The following is a 13,767-nucleotide window of genomic DNA, read 5'->3' as shown; positions in this document are numbered from 1 at the left end:
TGTCCAGAATACAAAATGCCTAAAGACCAGCAGCCACCAAAGAGGTGCCATTCATCACACTGTATGGATTGCAACAGACATTCTAACAACTGTTCTCAGTTTTGGTATCACCAGTAACCTCACCACCACCAGCACCATTATCAGCCAAAAAACTTCCAACAGACTGCAGGGTGGCCCCGTGTGAAGACAGCAAATGGAAAGCTGTTTCACTGTACCCTCCCCACTATTCTGGAGGTCCAATACGTGGGAAATTCCCGCGGAGCTCTTCATACTCCGAACAACAGACCAGAGTCACCAAGGCTTTCCAGCAAGTTCAGGTCAGGACCTGACACCAACTGGTGAGTGCTTTGTCTATACAATTTGATGACTCTTCTTTCTATCGTATTCCCACCAGAAAATATGGACCCCTAGAGGGCCTGAGGGATGTGCTGGTAATAGGTAATTGTATTCATGGACCAAATGAAATACATATTATAGTGGAAGTGCAAAGTGTTGGGCCAGCTGACGAAATTACAGTCACTTTCTGCTGCACAAAACCACCACACTTCCTGCACAGAGAGACTGTGATCGCCCAAGCCTTTTTATTGCCATTAAGCATAGACAATATCCCAGAGCACCCAATGGCATTCTGGGTTGAAATCATGGGCCAAGACAAGCCCCTTATAAAGTGCAGTCGTTGAATAAAGGTAATGACATCCACCTACAAGGGATGGTGGACACAGGGGCCAACGTTACTATCATTACACAACCCCAATGGCCCCTGAACCAGGAGCTGACTCCTGTCACTGGAGTCACCTCAGTGATCGGAGGAGCCGCCATCTCCATGAGGAGCGAGCGTATTATCACAACAGAGGGACTGGAGGGCCAAACTGCCACCATCAGGCCATTTGTAGTCAGGGCACCCACCACCCTGTGGGCCAGGGACCTGTTGTCCCAGTGGGGAGCTTGACTTGATATTCCACCTCTGTCCCGGGATTTCTATTTGGGGCCACTGCAGAGTGCACCACCCCACAATCACCTGGAAGACTGACGCCCCACCGTGGGTGGATCAGTGGCCCCTCTCAACAGAGAAATTACATACCCTCGAGCTTCTTGTGGAGGAGCTGCTCTCCAAGGGCCACATCGTACCTTCCAACAGCCCTTGGAACTCCCCTGTCTTTGTTCTTAAAACACCTGGCAAGGACAGGTGGACGCTCCTCCATGATCTTTGTAAAATTAACGAAGTCATTGAGGACATGGGTCCCTTGCAGCCTTCCTTCTCCGTCCTTGCTTCCTTGTGACTCGAGACTGGTGGTCATTGATATCAAAGACTGCTTTTTCAGCATACCCCTCCATCCTCGAGATGCTCCCAGATTCACCTTTTCCATCCCCTCCCTGAACAGACAGGCACCTCTGAAGCGGTACCACCGGTGAGTCCTCCCCCAAACTGAGAAAAACTCCCCTATATATGCCAGTGGTACATGGCCCTTGTCCTATCTCCCATCCAAAGGACTCTCCCAGATGCCATTATCCTACATTATATGGATGACATTCTGTCTTGGTTTGAAGACAGGTGTCTGCTAAGGAAGGCAGGAGCTTCCTGTGAAATGGAAAATGTAAACCCCCTCCCTCTGAATTATTATAATTTTGAAATTAAAAAGCTCTTGAGCAAAGATATGGGAATAAGAATACCAGTTCTTTACTAGGAAAACTAAAAATACAAATGCAATAGTACAAACAAAAAACCCCACTGGCAGAGTCAGAATATGACCTGACACCCTGTGGGTCACAGTGGTGGTAGCAGTCCTATTAAATGGAGGCTGCAGTGCTCCTGCAGTGACAGGTGGGGTTTTGTTGAAGCAGTGATCCTGTAGAAGGGTGGAGTTTTCCTCTCAAGGTCCAGTGGTGGCGTAGATGGGCCTGGACTTCCCCTGGGAATGCAGTGGAAAAGAAAGCTGCTCCTCTGGGAATCCAGTGGGAAAAGGCTGTCTCTCTTCTTCCAAATGTCAAATTATATCCAGGTAGGAGTGCTGGGCTCCTCCCTCTGGCCAGAGCATCTCACAATGGGATGATGAAATTGTTATCAGTCATGCAGTGACACTCAATGGCCCAATAACAGAAGATATCTCCCAGAGGGGGGATTGTTGAGGAAGAGATAAAGTAAACTGTTGTAAGAGACGGTCCAAAGTTTCCCTCATTTGCCTCACAACCATCACAAGGACAGAGAGGGAGACCCTGAAGACCCTGGCTGGAGTTCTGGCCTGGTTGGGGTGGATGCTGGCCAAGTGATTGTTTGCAGCTGTGCTTGCTGTGCCCCCACGTTACAACTGCTTCGAGCAGGGGCTGACAGGGAGCGGCTTGCTCTGTACACTTACACCTGCTTCACGATCCCTGCTCATCACAATGGCCCATGAATTTCCCCACCTCTTGGCCAGATGAACTTTCTGGGGTAACTCTGGTGATCCCCCCATAGAAGATCCCTCATCTGCCTCACAAGCGCTGTAAGGGAAGCCTCCTCCCAAGGACTGAGACTGAGACCCTTAAAATTCTAACACAGGGGCACTGGCCTGACTGAAGTGGGATGTTTGCCAAGTGTTGCCTGCAGGTGTGTTTGCGGGGCCAAGACTGGTTTCTCATAGACACCAATCCTGAAAACAATGGGTCTCGCTCACCGCTGAGATTGATTTGTCCTGTTTTGGAACATGGACTGTCTTACTCATTTTCAATAGACTAATTCTCCATTGTCTTTTATCTGTTCTCCCCTTGGTGGATGACTATAAAAGACCCCTGAGTTAACCAAAGATTTTGAGATTCTCCCCCACGTGACAAGATGGATCTATTGGCTGGAACACGAGGATTTTGTCTCTCCATTGGTAGCTATTCCCACCCCTGTCTTCTTCTCTCTCCCTCTATCCTTTATCTCCTTTCTAATCCTTCTATTGCTTCTGCTGTGGGCACTTAATAAAAGGTGCATTTGTTTTGATTAATACTGAAATCCCCTCTCTGTTGTTTTTGCACTCTGAGATCAGTTAATGAACCATCACAACCCCACTTGTACGAGTGGATCGTGACATTAAATTGCCATCATGAACAGGATTCTGACAGACAGAGGGGTTTGCAGGGTTGTGTGTAGTCTGTAACAGGGAAAGGATGTTTCACTCCAGCCGCACCGAGCCCGATACCCTGAAAGGGGTGAGCGGTTGTCTAAAAAGGAAAGGGAGTGACTCAAATTTCCCACAAACTGCACACGCCAAGGTGAAAAGCACCCCCATACTCAATTGAGGGCTCTGCCTTCAGAATTTCACAAAAGATCTCTTAGTGCAAAAAGGGAAACTGTTTTTGTGTATGTGTGAATCTGGACTGTCTGGGAAGTGAAGGGACTCCTTGAAGTAACTGAGTAGAACCTCCCAGGCACTTTAAGTCTCTTCACCCACCCAGGGAAGCAAGGGAAACACAGCAGAGGCTGTGTGGTTGTGTACCTTAAGTCTACACCTCCCTGTCATGGGTTTGGTCCCTTCACAAAATGATGGAAAACCTCAGCGCAAAAGTTAAAGCTGAATTTTATGCTCTACTAGCCAAACACAATGCCAAACCTTCTCCCGGAGGAGAAGAACGGGCACAAAGTAACTGATTTAATTTGGAAAATGTTATTGATAGAGTATGTTCTTTACAACATGAAACAAAAGTCAAACTGGGCAAAAATAAAACTATTCTCTGCTCAGTTTTGGGAGCTTGTCTCACAGCAGCTATAAAAACTCTCTTAAAGTGAAGAAGTGAGGAAAAAGCTATAATGGACTCCCTTCAAAACCTAGTTGAAATTTGGCGAAAACAATTAAATGAAGAAAGGAATGAGATCCATCTGTTATGAGCTGCCCTTAGAGAGGAACACATTAAGAATTCACTGAATGCTGATTCCTCAACACAGGCAGAGGAAAATAAACTCCTCACATTAAACAGATTTATCCCCATAAGGAACTAGAAGCAGTAAAAAAACTGTGGAGAAAACTGCTGCCCTCATTTGAGACCCTTGGTTAAAACAGAATATAACTATATTAATGATGAAGATTTTGAACCACATATCACAACTAAACAAATACCATTCAGCACTACCAAATTGACTAAGCTGAAGAAAGAATTTGGGTGCCTCCCACAAGAATCGGAGGCAGAATATGTCTTCCAAGTGTCCCCCACTGGTGGAGATCAAATTAAATTAACTGAACAGGAGGCCAGTGGGTACTGGGGACATGGAGTTTTCCTAACAACAGGAGATGAGCGCGACACATGGTCCCTGACACAATGTGTGCCTTTCTGGGCCGGGGGAATTAATCCTTTGGAAAGGGGAGACCCTTTAGCTATAGTCAGTGCCCCCGACCAGCTTTTGGAAGGCGCCCACAAAGCCACCTGCCTGCAAATGATTCATGAAAAAGGTTGATTCCTGGTTTTCAGTGACCAGTGCAATTACCTGTAAAGCCTGAAATTATGACTCCTTTAATTTGAGGGCTTCCTAAACCTACAGCAATTACTTTACAGAAAACCATAATGGCCTTGGGTCCCGTAGAGAGACTAGATAGATTCCTTGGTAACCCCACTGACCAAACTGGATCTACTGATCCTGGTTTCACTCCATACTCCATCCCCTCACAGCCCCCAGCTTCTCAATCTGATTCACCTGCCAGCAGCCGTAAAGTTTGGACATGGAGCGAGGTTGCAGTAGATTTGATTAATTACAGTAGATGATATGGACCTGTAAAAACCCTGGAGGAGAAATCAGAAAAAACAAACGGTGTTTGGTTTATCAGGGCTCCTCACGGTGAAAATTTAGGGAAGGGAAAACAGATCTCTAACTGCCAACGTTGGTGGTCGTTGGAAGTTAAAAGGGGGGTCCCCAGAGAGGTGATGGATGGTTTGCCCCTTGATAAATTACAGAAAATAATAACTAATTGGCACTATCAGAAACCGAATTTATCAGTTCAACCCAGTGCACCCCTCCCTTCTCAGAATCCAGCCAGTGAGCCAAAAGAAACCCTCTCCCAGCCTCTCCCTCAGAATTTAGGATGTGAGCCAAAGCAAACACAGAACCAGAGAAACTAGGCTCTCCATCCCTTATAGGTGAGCGAAGGGCTGGAGCATGGATGGATCTGAGAATGCTCACTAAACATAAATCAGGAGATATACTGATCACAGCTATCACAGGCCTCAAACAGGCACTTGTAACCTTTCTGATTGACACTGGGGCACAAATCTCTGCACTAACAAAAAGGATGCCCAGAAGTGTAGAATTGTTCCAACAAAGAAACAATGATGTGCTTTAAATGCCCTAGGAACTACAGAATCTATGAATGTGGCCTTAGTAAAACTCACGCTCCATGGAGAGGAAAATCAATTAGTTGTCAAAATTGGGGATATTCCAAACAATTTATTAGGGATGGATGTTATTGCTGGGAGGCAGTGGGAAGATTCTGAGGGATTCCTGTGGTCATTTGGTGTGCCATGTCTTAACATTAGACTGCTCCAAGCTGCATCCTCCTCACTGTCTAGCAAAATTACTCATGTAAAACAATACCCTCTACATTCTGGTGCCAAAGAGGGCATCAAACCAGTTATACAGGACTTGTGAGACCAAGGAGTGATAGTCAATACCCATTCTCTTTTCAACTTGCCAGTGTGGCCAGTTTGGAAACCCAATGAGAAGTGGAGGCTGACAGTAGACTTCTGCAGGCTTAATGCCAACACAGACCCTCTTACAGCAGCGGTCCCAAATTTGGCTGAATTAATGACATCAATTCAAGAAAAAGCTCACTCAATCATGGCAACTATAGATGTCAAAGACATGTTTTTTATGATACAGCCAGAAGGTATGGACCGATTTGCCTTCACATGGGAAGGACAGCAATACACTTTCACTAGGCTTCCCCAAGGCTACAAACACTCCCCCACTTTGGCCCACCCTACTTTAGCCCAGGAATTAGAAAAAATACCCAAACCTGATCCTGTAGCTGTTTATCAATACATTGATGACATTCTGGGGTGGGGGGGGCGGGGGGGGGTGTGAAATAGAGGTAGTAGGGAAACATCAGCAGAAAATAATCTCTCACTTAGAAAGTCTTGATTTGCAGATGCCCCCAGAGAAAATTCAGAAGTCTTCTCAGGAAGTGAAGTTTTTGGGAATTTGCTGGAAAGGAGGTATGACATGTATTCCACCTGATATCCTAACCTCTTTAGATCAGATCAAAATGCCTGAATCCAGGAAAGATCTCCTGCAAGCTCTAGGATTATTAGTGTTCTGGAGAAAACACATTCCAGATCTTTCAATAATTGCCAGGCCCCTTTATGACTTGCTGAGGAAAGGGGTGAAATGGGATTGGACTCCTTCTCAGGAGGAAGCATTGCAATTGCTGATTTTTGAAGCAACAGCTCACCAAGCACTGGACTCTGTCCATCCCACAGATCCCTTTCAGCTGGAATGGGGATTTGCCTCCTCAGGGCTGTCAGTACACATTTGGCAGCAGGGTCCTGAGGGTCCAACAAGGCCTGTTGGTTTCTATTCCTGTGGTTTCAAAGATGCTGAGAAAAGATACACTACCTGGGAAAAAGGATTGTTTGTGGTAGGCTTAGCTCTCATAGAAGTGGAAAAAATTGCACGACAACAACCAGTTGCCTTGAGAGGCCCTTTCAAAGTTATTAAGACAGTCACTACTGGGACCTCCCTCCCCGCCCCCAACACGGTGGCCCAAAGCGCCTCAGTTGCAAACTGGTATGCTCAGATTGAACATTACTGTAACATTTTCTCAATAACAGAAGGAGCTGTAAAAAATTTAGCGATCCAAGAAACTGAGGATTTGGGCAGCAGCCATGACAAACCTGCCTCTGTAATTAAAACATCCCCTCCTTTCTCCACCAAACAATCAGCAAATTCTTGGTTCCCTGATGCCTCTGCTAAACGGGAGGGGAAGGTGTGGAGATACAGGGCAGCAGCCCTCCACATTTCCTCTGGTGAACAAATCATTACCGAGGGAGAAGGCAGTGCTCAGGTTGGGGAGCTGAGAGCTGTTTGGAGTGCTTTCCAGCATGAGGTACAGAATACCTCTCCTGTCTGCATCTACACGGACTCCTATGCTGTGTATAAAGGATGTACTGAGTGGCTTCCTTTTTGGCAGCAAAATGATTGGGAAGTTAACAGAATTCCAGTATGGCAAAAGGAAAAGTGGCAAGAAATTTTAAACATCGCAAGCCAAGGGAACTTTGTTGGGGTGGGCAGCCTTTCATGAGACAGATGGAAATCCAGCAGGAGAGTGGAACAATAAAGCTGATGATTTAGCAAGACTAAGTCCCCTGAAAAGGAACAAATTACAGAGGACTGGGATCAACTATAGAATAGCTGCATGTAAAAAGACAGCACACAGGTGCGAAAGATTTGTACAAGGAAGCTCTGGCCCAGCGTTGGCCTGTCACCAAGGAAAGGTGTAAAACATGCGTATCAGCCTGTGAGCAATCGCAGACTGGAGACTGGAGAGACATCCTTTGGAAGATGACCCTCTGCATTTCAGAAAGGGTAAAGGCTTATGGGACGCGTGGCAGGTAGACTATATTGGACCCTTTAAGAAGTCAGGAGTTAAACACTTTGTGCTGGTAGGAGTAGAAATTGTATCTGGGATGGTCCAGGCCAATGCTTTTAAAAGAGCTACAGGTGATAATACTGTAAAAGCATTGCAGGGATGGTTTGGAATTCTCCCAAAACCACAGGAAATTCAATCTGATAATGGGTCCAACTTCACTGCTAGAATTGTACAGGATTTGGCAAAAAATGAAGGAATTAAATGGACTTTTCACACTCCTTACTACCCTCAAGCTAACGGGATCGTGGAAAGGACCAATGGTCTTTTGGAATGATTTTTGAAACCAGAGGAGGGAAATTGGGATGTTCGGTTATGGGAAGCTGTGAAAAGGGTGAATGACAGATGGGGAGTAAATGGGTGTCCCAAAATCACTGCCTTTTGCCCCATAGCTCCAAGCATAATTGCCTCTCTAGGGAGACCAGATGATTTCAAGATTCCAGCATATTACCCTGGACAACCTGTTCTGGTGGGCCTCCCTACTGTAGGGGAAGTACCACTAGTGCTAAAACCCCTCTGAATAAACATGCATGGGTAGCCTCTGATGCTCTAGGGAGAGAGCATTGGATAAATACACACTGGATAATTCCATCATTCTAACTTTTTCTGTCCCTTAGTGGCAGGATTCTGTCGTGTTTACTTTTACAGAAGAACCCTGAGGGACATGAGGATCATCTGAACCATGATAACACTGGTGATACTTTTCTGCATCCTACCACAATTCCGTGGACAGAATCCTGCTGAGTGGTCGTGGTCTGAAGCTACCATCCATCACACTAATGTTCTAGGATCATATCCCAAGGGTCGCCACCTGAACCTAGAGCCTATAGTGCTGCATGACTCTGAGATATATCGCCCAAGTGAGTGGGGATGGGATCAGAAGGACTGGACTAGAACCCTAACTGGAACAATTGGTGAGTCGATTGTGGTAGCGTGCAGAAAAGTGGAAGGATCTCTCTATGAGAAAGCCACCTCCATTGCAGGTGCCGGAAATTTTTTAGAACCAGCTGGAAAAAACTATTTGCACATCCCTACAACAGAACTGTGTCCTACGACAAAGTGGGAGTGTACCATACAAATTCCCCTCACTCTGTGCTGCCGGCAGGAGTACGTTGGTAACTACACTTTAGGCCCCAGAACCAACAATGCAATTACAAAGGATTGTAGAAATTAATCAACTGACTGCTGGCATAATTTTACTTTAGCCAAACCAACTTATGTGACATGCCGTTGGCAAAATAACTTGACAAATCCATAAAGTTTAAAAGGCCTGGTTTACAAATTTAAGATAAATGCTATAACAAAGTCCACATTGAGTACAGTAGTCACACCCCAGTGGGTAGAAAGGACTGAGAGCACCCTTAGTCAACTTGATACTGAATGGCCTTGGTCCCAGGCTTTTGTTCATTTTTCCGGATCCACAGGAAATGTGAGGGATTTAAAACTATCAACTGTTGTTACGCATGAAAATCAGATATACACTGGGCAGGAATGGGAAAACCAAAAAACTTGGCAGCTTCAAGGGATAGTGGGGAAAAAAATTAGTATAGGATCCAAATTATTAACGGAACTACCCATAGTAACACAACCTCAATCAGTGTTTTGACAGATCAAACAAATAAGCATGAAAAGGTTTGTACGCACCCAAGCTTACAGGATTGTTGGCACAATTTTACATTGGCACAAACCATAGAAGTGGTTTGTCTTTGGTCCAAAAAATTTTAAGTTTATAGTAAATGCTGTAGCCCAACTTGTTACAATTTACACCACCACCACTCCAGCCCAACCACCGCTTATGCTTAGCCCAAGAATTTTTGAAAATGGACCAGATACAATTAGGAAAACAGGACAACAACAAATACTGTTCAATCCGGCATGGTCTCTTAAACAAGTCAAATTGCTGATGCAAAGTAATGTCTCAGAAATTCAGCCGGCCTGTTCACCTTTTTTGCAAACTTCCTTTGAGGGTTGGATGACCTGGTTGCAAAAGCGGAACTCTTTTAAAAGACGGACGCTAAGAGACATAACCGGTGTTGTGGGAACAGGATTGGGAATTCTAAAGAGTATTGATTCAGAAGTATTAATGAATAAAATTGGCTGCTACAACTAGAGATTTGACCAAGTTACAACAACCACTGCAGTCATTGGCTTCAGGAACACACCAGTGGCTGCTATCAAACATTTTGCCAAATTGGGAAAAGGTAAATGTAAATGACCACAAATTGGTAAATGATGCACTCGGTGCTACACAAAACAACATTTCTTTGGCTCTCAGCTGTATCCAGGCACAATTGTGGATGCAGTCAGTTGCTGCCTCAATGATAAGAGAAGGTGAAGAAGGCACTTTTCCTACTGAAATTGGGAAAATAATTTGGGACAGTGCCACTATTTTGAAAGAGAATTCCAATCCTGGTGGAACCTGGTGAATTTTACTTACAATCCCATTACAAACACAGCCATGGCTTTTGTGTTAACCATACGTAATGCCTCAGTGCGTTTGATATTTCCTATGATTGCATTAGGGCTGGATGATGATGGAGCTGTTCTCTATCCTTATGAGCATTGGGAATGGGCCCGGTCAAATGGGTGAGAAATGGCAAAATTAATTTAGAATCTTGTATTGTCTAAGAACAACAAGGGTTCATCTGAGAAAGCAATGCAATCATAGCTCAAGACATTTGTTTAGACACAGAGCAAAATATCTGTCATTTTGAAATTCATCCTAATGAGACTTCTGAAACAGTCCTTACATACATAGGCAATAGATGTGCATGCTTAGAACTGCTTGTGATTTTGTATTAGTAGACAATGTTGTAGTAGATACCAAAAATCATTCAAATTTCTGTGCTTGTAACTTTACCAAGATTACAGGATGGGATTTCTCTTATGAAGCTCCAGTTACCTCTCACTACCCATTGCAATCCAACTACACACTGATTCACAAACTGATGCCTACTCCTATTGGGATGGATCTCACTTTGGTAAGACAACTGCTGCTCCATCGAGACTTAGTTGAAATCCTTGAGAAGATTGAGAAAAACGCACAGAAAGCCCTGGTGACTGCTCATCACAATGTGAGACAGATACCCCGTGTCATGGAAAGAGCGGAGAAAGATGCCGAGCACAGGGGGTGGGATACTCTTTTAGGTGGTCTCCTACTGCCACGGGTGTCCTGAGCAGTCTGTGTCATCCCATTGTTATCCTTTTGATACCAATTCTGCTTGGTTTTATTTTATCAGCAGTCCCATTCGTTATGAATTGGAGCATGAAACAGCTGACAAGATTGACGTCTATAGTTAATGCACACAACTTGGCTGATGTCCCATGCACTGTGGACATCCCCAAGCCTTTGACACAAGACAATTATGAATAAGCATATGTGTTTTGGAATAATCCTTAATTTCCATTTATGATTTTCTGGGAATTACTTTCCATTTTTAGTGAATTGTTTTAGAAAATCATTTTTTGAAGTTAATGCTTTTATTATGATTTGTTTATTGCTTTTGCTTTTGATTATTTGTGACTTGTTTTAACCATTTGAAAATTGTTATAAAAGTAATATTGTTTAATTAATCAACCATTTGTGAAAATTGTTATGATAAGCAATATGAATTATGTTTGTTTATTGTTTCCCTTTTTCCCCTCCTTTTCCTATCCTTTCGTTTCCTTCTCTCTCTCTCTTTTCCCTCTCTTTCTGTTGTCCCTATTTTTCCGGGTTATACTACCAACGCACGGCGAGTTCTGCAGACCCATCAGCGACACTCCAGAGTTCTGCTGATGAAGATCCCTCAAGACAATCGTGAGTCACGGGGTCGTGTGAGAGTCTGTCCGAATTTTCCTTCATCTGCCTCACGATCGTCACTGGGGGACCACTGAAGAGAAGATCCCCCCCTGTCTTAAATCTCTGGCTCCAAAGGAGAAAGTCATGTGCCTGAGACCTGAGAGCGTTGCCAAGCCATTGCTTTCACAGGTGTTGTTTGCTGTATGCTACACTGAGCCCAATGAGAAGAAGAAGGAAGCACCGTGCCCTTTGTGCAACAACAGCCTTGGGAGCTGTCCCACCTCTCGGCCTGGCTCGATTCTCCTGAGTTCTGGGTGGTCCCCCACAGAAGATCCTCACCTGTTTTACAACCACCGTGACAGACAGACTGAGATGTAAGGAGCCTCTCCATCAAGGACTGAGACATGAAACCCCCATGTGAAAAGGCCCCTCTGCTCCTTCCAAGGACTGGGACTGAAACCCCCAGCCCGGGGCAGGTGTGTGGGGGAGGCAAGCTGACCAAAGCGAGATGTTTGCCTGCAGGTTGTGACCGCTGGACCAAGAACACAATGGCTCTCGTTTACTGCTGAGAGCATGGACTACCTGTTACATCTATTCCTTATTGTATCTGTTCCCCCCCCACCTCGCCTTGCAATTTCCAATAGAGTTATCATAATAAAAACCTCTGAGTTAGCGAGAGACTTCGAGATCTCCCCGACGTAACAGGCGGATCCTCGACTGGACTGGACCAAAGGACTTCGTCTCTACATTTGGTAGCTCTATCCCCCTCTTTCTCTCTCTCTCTTTTGTCTCTCTCTTCCTCTATCTTTTTCTCTCCCTTAATCCCTCTATCGCCTTTTGCTGTGATCATTCAATAAAGGTGCATTTGTTTCGATTATCACTGCAAACCCCCTTGTACCGTGTTGGTTCTTTTTGCACCCTGAGATCAAATCCACGAACCATCACGAAACCCATCCGTGAGGATGGATCATGACACCTCCCGAGGACCCCTCCCCAAATTCCCCCCCAAAGCCCCCACAGCACCCCGAGACCCCGCTAAAACCCCCTCAAGTTCCCCCCGGATCCTCCCCAAATGCCCCCTAAACGTCCTCAAGACCCCTCCCCAAATTCCCCTTACGACTCCTCCAGGACCCCTCACCTGTTCCTGCGCCTCCTCAGCAGCTCCCGGAGCCCCCCGTCCTCTCCCAGCACCTCCCCCGCTCTCTCCAGCGCCTCCCGCAGGACCCGCCCGAGCCCGGGGCGGCTCCCGGGGGTCCCTGAGGGGGTCCCGGGGGGCGGCGGGGGGGGGGGAGGACGCGCCACCTCCGGCCCCGGGGTCAGGGGGCGCCGCTTCGGGCTCGGCTCTGATTGGCTGGAGCGGCGCGGGGAGGGCAGAAGTGGATCAGGGGAGACGCCCGGTGATTGGTTGGTTTCATAGAGGGCGCAGTGATTGACAGGAGAGGGGCGGGGAGGCGGGCTTTGACGAGTGGAGGCGCGCGGTGATTGGTTGGTTCGGCTCGAGAGAGGCGGCAGTAGCTGAGGGGAGGCCTGCGGTGATTGGTTGGTTCGGCGCGTGTGGAGGCGGGCTTGTTTGAGGGAGGCGTGCAGTGATTGGTTGGATCGGCGCACGGGGAGGCCGCTCTTCCCGAGGGGAGACCCGCGGTGATTGGTTGGTTTGGGGCGGGGCGCGCCACTTTTGGCTGGGAAAAGTCCGGGATTATTAAGGGAACATTCCCAGTTTTTTGGAGAAAAATTCTCAGATTTTTATGGAAAAATTCCCATATTTTTGCAGGAGAAACATTCCCGGAATTTTTGACTCCACATGACCCCAAATAACCCCAAAACACTCGAAATAAACCCCAAATAACCCCAAAAAAACCCAAACAATACCCAAAAGTCCCCCAGAAAACCCTGAATAAATCCAAATAACCACAAAAAACAAAAAAAAAACCCTAAATTAAACCCATAAAACACCAAATTATTTCAATTACACCTAAAAATGCCATATACACTAAGATAAACCCAAAGAACATCAAACAATTCCAAATAAACCCAAATAAGCCCAAACTAACCCAAATACTTCCAAATAACCCCAAATAAACAGAAATGAACCAAGTAAAACCGAAGATAAACCCCAAATAATCCATAAATAACCCGAAATAAACCCCAAACAATCACTAAATAAACCCAAAGAAACCCCAAGTAACCCCAGTTCCTCCTGTCCCCACCCCAAAACAGATCCCGACCAATCAGAACGCGCAGCACTGATGACAATCTACTTGCTGGGCAGAAACTCAGAGCACTGGCCCCGCTCCGCGATTTTCAGCCAATCAGCGCCCGGCCCGACTCTGACTCATCAGTTGCCAGGCGCAGACCAAGGCCTCTCACTGCGTTCAATAATCAGAGACTGCGCGG

The 13,767-nt window shown here is 46.0% G+C and overlaps 1 pseudogene; it reads left to right on the top strand.

Annotated features, from left to right (window-relative positions):
* The window catches only part of LOC118700766 (zinc finger protein OZF-like), an 83,496-nt pseudogene extending 73,312 nt beyond the window's left edge, over nucleotides 1-10,184 (top strand).
* Nucleotides 10,185-13,767: the final 3,583 nt, after the last annotated feature.

Source organism: Molothrus ater, chromosome 33 (genome assembly GCF_012460135.2).
Source record: "Molothrus ater isolate BHLD 08-10-18 breed brown headed cowbird chromosome 33, BPBGC_Mater_1.1, whole genome shotgun sequence".
NCBI lineage: Eukaryota > Metazoa > Chordata > Aves > Passeriformes > Icteridae > Molothrus > Molothrus ater.
The sequence above is the reverse complement of the archived record's forward strand: the minus strand, read 5'-3'. Positions and strand labels throughout refer to the sequence as shown.